This window comes from Mastigoproctus giganteus, chromosome 8, assembly GCF_048544385.1.
Source record: "Mastigoproctus giganteus isolate SK-2022 chromosome 8, ASM4854438v1, whole genome shotgun sequence".
NCBI classification, from domain to species: domain Eukaryota; kingdom Metazoa; phylum Arthropoda; class Arachnida; order Uropygi; family Thelyphonidae; genus Mastigoproctus; species Mastigoproctus giganteus.
Genome location: NC_143582.1, coordinates 54367512 through 54373511, shown reverse-complemented (window position 1 = coordinate 54373511; position 6000 = coordinate 54367512).

Here is a 6000-nt window from a genome sequence, read left to right as displayed (position 1 = left end):
GATGTACATTAAGAAATGATGAGGTAACTTACCTGGGTCACTGGACACCTTCTTACCATCTCAAACTCTATAGTATAGTATACTCAGATTTGGAAATGAAACCATGGGCTCAGCTTCTGGTTGAGAATAACCTGACTACTCTCTCTCTCTCTCTCTCTCTCTCTCTCTCTAGAATTAGAATTCTCAATTGGCCTCAATTAAGAAGTTAATAAGGCTTATCAGCTATTCGGATGGCCCCTCTTTGGAAGTAGTCGCCTTGATATGCACCGATTCCAACGCTTCTACAATTTCTGGGAGAAGTTGGAGAAGCGTCGAACTTCCTGATAAGCTTCTTTTGGAATTGCTAATAGCTCCTGTCTTGTATTCTGAATAATTTCCGCAGTCGTTGCAAATCTGTGATCTTTGAAGATCACAGATTTGCAACGACTTTTTCCTATTTTTTCTTTCTTTGTTTCCTAACCTTTCACGCTTGGGAAAGAAACAAAAAAAAAAAAAAAAAAAAACATCGTCATAGGAGGCTAACTTTGATGAGTGATGGAGTATTTCGCAAGAAATTCTTGAATGGAAAGCTCCGGTTGTATGGGGCAAGCGGCATTTTCCTGAATCCCACTTTTCCAGACACTTTCTCCGAACAGCATCGCGCAATCACTTTAGAACTGTTTTCTTTTAAATTCTTGGTTCACTGGTTTTTGATCATGCGGGATATATTTATAATGCCCCGTGAGCCACATTTACGGAGTTTTTCATTGTGATGACCAGGCCATTTGTATGCGAGTAAACTGGTCACTCTCTGTGATCATCAAAGAGGATGTGAGATACAAACTTAGCCGAATCGTGTGGTTTCCCAAATCTTTAGTGTTGAGCTGCATGGGAATCGTGGGGGTTCGGTAAAAAAGAAAATCCTGTGTTATGAACCCGTTGATTCAATACTGGATTCGGACATTTTCGTTCGGAGGAGAAGTAAATAAAGGACATTTTTTTTTTTTTTCTCTCGACAAGCATTTTTTCTCAAAATGAGCGAACCCGGTTAACCAAAAAATTGCAGCATACCACTGCAATCTTGTGTTAAAATTGACTGAAATACCATAAGAAATGAGAGTTTTGCAGGCAACTTGGCAGGTAGTTAAGCATTGATCACTCATCAGATAACGAACACGAGCGGTTGAATTGTAAGGACCTATCCTTACAAACATTTAATAAAGTTTCTTTATATTAGGAAGTTAATTGTAGTTTAAACAGTCAGCCCTCAGTTAAAATACCGTGTGTTAGGGAATATGGAATTTTAAAGTTTATTTCAGACACTCCCAGCCTTAGTTATATCTCTCGTTTGAAAAGGATTCCTTAAGTGAGTCGTTAATTGAAATAGACCGAAACAAATCCCTATAGGGAAAGGGGCAAACACTCAATAGGAAGGGCACTAAGTACGGAAGTGCACTCTTAAAAATTTCATGGTGCGTCTAATGGCAGGTGTAGGGGCGACATAGTAGTGGGTGGGGGTGTGAGGTCACAAGGAAGATCTGGAAACTTCTTAGCTGACCGGAACTTCCGTTTACCTTCTAGAAAGTTCCAGAAATTGCTGGACAAACGGAAGTTCTCACATAAAGGATGGAAGACACGCCCACGGAAGAGGAGAGGAGACGAATGGGAATCACGAGGGAAGGGATGTGGATGTCAACGATTGGCCAGAGGGAAAAGCGGAGGGAATTTTGAAGAGAACCAAGAGAGAGGTTTGTGAGGGTATTCGGAGGAGAGTCGTGTTCAAGCTTGGGTGGTGGCTGCAGTCCTGGGAGAGATGGAAGCTGTAGTGGGAGAATTTGTTATAAGAACTTTGTGAAAGTCTAGAGTCGGAAGGAATGTTCCCTTGAAGAAGCTAATGCAGTCTATGGAGAAAGAAAGGAGAAACGCCCACCTAGAGGCAAATTACTCAATTGAGCTGTTGAGCGACTGGCCGACCCGGAAGGTATCTCAGTCCACAGACGCAACGCAGACCAAGAAAGGAGATAGAATCCTGTATTAACTTCAGCAGTGCAGTACCCACGGTAGGGAAATCCCCGGATAGATTGCTGTGTTCCCCGGATGAGCAACCTTTCGCCTTCCAGTCCACGCCTCGAGCAGATAGGAAGAGAGACCGAGCAGGGAGAAATGCCCAGCCAATTGCGTAAGTGCTAGAATAAGTACTGAAAAAAAAATAAAAAAGGAATAAAAACCTAACTTAGTAATGGAAAGGACTCTAGTAGAACGCTATAAATTTAAGGAGAGAATGCCAAAGTAATACAAATATATAGGTATGTACAATTGTAATACATAAAGAGAGATAATTCAAATTAGTAGAGGGAATAAGAGTAATGCAATTAAAGTGTAAGTTAATCTGTAGTTGGAAGTGAAGTTCTGTCTTAATATTAGATTTGAAAGAAATGATCAAATAAGTAACTAAGAATGGTTAACGATTGGGTAATAGATTACTAACTAGTGTGGAAGTAAAGGTTGAACTTTGAATCATTGTGAATTCTGATTTATTGTGAGTATATCTTATTTGGGTAGAAATTGAGTAAACAGGTAGACAATTAAATGAGTGTCTAACACTAATTAAGGAATTGTGGATTAATTGAACGGGAAGGTAACTAATTAACTTTGGTTGATTATTGTTGACTGTTTGACCTGAGGTCGAAGGAGAGGTTTCTGATTGAATATATGTATTTTCTAATAATTTTGGGAATGGGACTCATAATGAATTATATTTGTCTGTTCATTGGCTGATAGTTGTTTATTGACTTACATGGACTGTTAAGGAGTAAAGAGACGGTTTGTGTGTTGTAAGAGGTAATACATACCTGGACCTACTGGAACCTATGTAGAACAACATGAAGAAACATAATGATATATATATATATATATATATATATATATATATTAGAATTGGTAGTTTTTGATAAAAGGTTGACTTTGATTACAAGATATAAACACAGTTAATCGCTAGCAGTATAACAAGTTCTCACTAATTATTGTACTCAGTTAGATGTTGTTGCAAGTTTTTATGTAAGAAATGCCAATAAATATTGTTATATTCTACACTTATGAGTTTGTCTGTCATTCTAAACATCAGCCAGTCCAGAGGAAGAATACTTATAATATTGTGACCCCCTTTGAGTCTAGGATTTTCTGAGAATCAAACAAGTCAGGTGTTAAAGTGGGAGGGGTGAATAGGGGGATAACAAATAAAATAATAAAAAATAAAAAAAAAACAAAATTCCACCCCCCACAGAATCATAGGTTTTTAAAGTTGAAGGGCGGCCAGAGCGAGGATCATCCTCAACAGACGAGTGGTCCCCTTTAAGCCTTGAGAACTACTGAAATTACGAACGACACATAGCATCTTTTTCGAAAGCTATTTTTAACAGCACGTGGTTTTTGCTGTATCTTCCCCTAATTTGAAACAATTTTACTTAGCAAAATCACTCTTTCACTCTTACAACGCCTTCCATTCAATGCCCTCTAATTAGACTGACTGTAAATTATCAGGTAATTATCATGTATTACTGTCTAGATGAGCCACCGAACGTGTTGTGACAAGTCGCAACTAGCTAAAACGCCTCACTTTCAATATAACTTTTCAAATGTAATACGAGACATTTCCAATTTGTAAATATTTACTGGAACAGTAAGGTGAAATGGTCACTTTAGCATATAATGGAGATAAATTAATCAGCTCATTTCAATTAAGAGATAACGAAGAACAGATTTCTTTCTAAATGAATGAATGGTTCTGTCAGTATACTGGAAGATAGGTAAAACAAATACTTCACGCTTCAACTGTTCTTTCAGATCCTTTTGAGTGGTGGAAGTCCAGGATTACTGTAGCTACTTTTCGAGTTCTCAGCCGATTGCTCCCTATTTTGTGCGCTAAGCCAATCATACCTGGGACACGCAGCACTGTAATCTCTTCTTTAACAAATAATAACAACATGGGTGCAGATCGAAGAATCTCTGTAATATTTTTTAAAGTAAACAAAAATTCACAGTTGATGAACTATAAATATTTTTGAGTAATATGATCAGGACCGAATAGCAGTTCAGCTTTGCTGTTATTCCCTGTGGTTGTAATTGCCCGTGAAGCTCTGATTGCGATGCAGTTCTCCTAATGGCTACCAGCGTTTCCATTTCTTCGGAATATTGGAGAATAAGTGGGCCAGGCACCGAAGCATGCAACATGAAATGGTCGAGTCTAATTTCGAATTCAAATTAATGTGCGTCAGCACAAATGCGGTCTTTTTTTTTTTATAAAGAAATAGTAACCCCAAAAAAATTAAGATGGAGTAAAATGTGTAATTGTGTTGGAAAATTTAAACAAAAATGAAGAAAAATAATTTATAAAATTTCGGAATAATTTCCGAAAAGTTTGTTTTAAAAATTAGCTAATCTTACACTCCAAACGTGGTTAAATTTTCTTCTTGGAATTAGGTTGCAAAAAATAAACTGTACTTACAAAAACCTGAATTTCCGTTTATTCTCGATACAGTCCAATCCAGAAAAGTTTACATACTCATTGTGACCGAAACATACTGAACTGATTATTACGGGCAGCCAGGTTTGGGTACCACGATTCACAATTGCCAGTGCATTTTACGTAGCAGCAGGGTAAGGACTCGAATCCACAACCTCCTTACTTGTGGCCAAGCACAAACAACGCATCGTACAAGACGGATCTAGGGATAACCACCCCCTTCCCGAAGATTACTCCAAAAGCGTGTGTTTGCATCTACTACTTCTGTGATATTTGTAAACAAAAATTTTCCTTAATTTTTCGTAACCTCCCAAACATGAAGGTTGGGTCCACCCTAGCTTAAACTATCTTTTGTTGCGCAAATAGATGAACTGTTATCCTTCTGAATTTCTTTAAGTATGAAATGGAATAACTTTAAGTTCAGTATGGTTCAGTACTGGTTCTCACCAATACTGAACCATCAGACAATAAACAAATATTCTTCCCTCCCCGCCACCTGATGACGTTTTTACAAATAGTTATTGGCAATGACTTCCGCCTAGGAATTGACTTTCTTATTTATTTATTTATTTTTTTTTTATGATTGTACGATGTGTGTTATATGTTCATTAAACATTTCCATGTTTAATTCATGAGTGGGTGTCTGACACTCGATCCATTTGATGAAAATAGTACATACAGGAAACAAATCAATCCACGGATAAGCTCAGGACCAGCTAAAGACACGTTGGTTCCCATTTTCGTTTGAAGCACCTATCTCTCACATGACCATATAATAGAAGGGAGTACTACACCGATGAGCCAAAACATTATGACCAGCGAGTCGTTATGCAAATCGAAGCAACTGCAGGTGAACTACGGAGGGTGCGCTATTCGGGGCACGGTATACAAAAACACCTGATACTGAGCTCCGTTAATCAGTGTTACTCTTGTACTTCAGATGGGAAAGGCAGCGGACTTAAGTGAGTTTGACAAAGGCCAAATTGTAGTGGCCAGACGACTGGTTCAGAGCATATCCGAAACGGCACGGCTGGTGGGATGCTCACGGACACCCGTGGTTAGCACCTGCCGAAAATGGTCCGAGGAGGGAAAACCCACGAACCGCTGGCGAGGTGTTGGACGACCACGGCTCGTCGATGCTCGAGATGAGCGAAGACTCTCCCGGATGGTACGTGGCAACATAAGGGCGACTGTGGCGCAACTCGTGATTGAAGTAATGTGCCACAACACACAGTATATCAAACCCTGCTGAAAATGGGGCTGTGTAACCGCAGGCCGCTCCGACTGCCCATGCTAACCACGGTTCACCGTCGACAGCGCCTACAATGGGCACGCGACCATCGAAACTGGACCTTGAGTGATTGGAAGAAGGTTGTTTGGTCCGATGAATCACGTTTCCTGTTGCACCATGTGGACGGCCGGGTACCTGTGCGTTGTTTACCTGGGGAAGTGATGGCGCCTGGATGCACTGTGGGACGAAAACAAGCCGGTGACGGCGG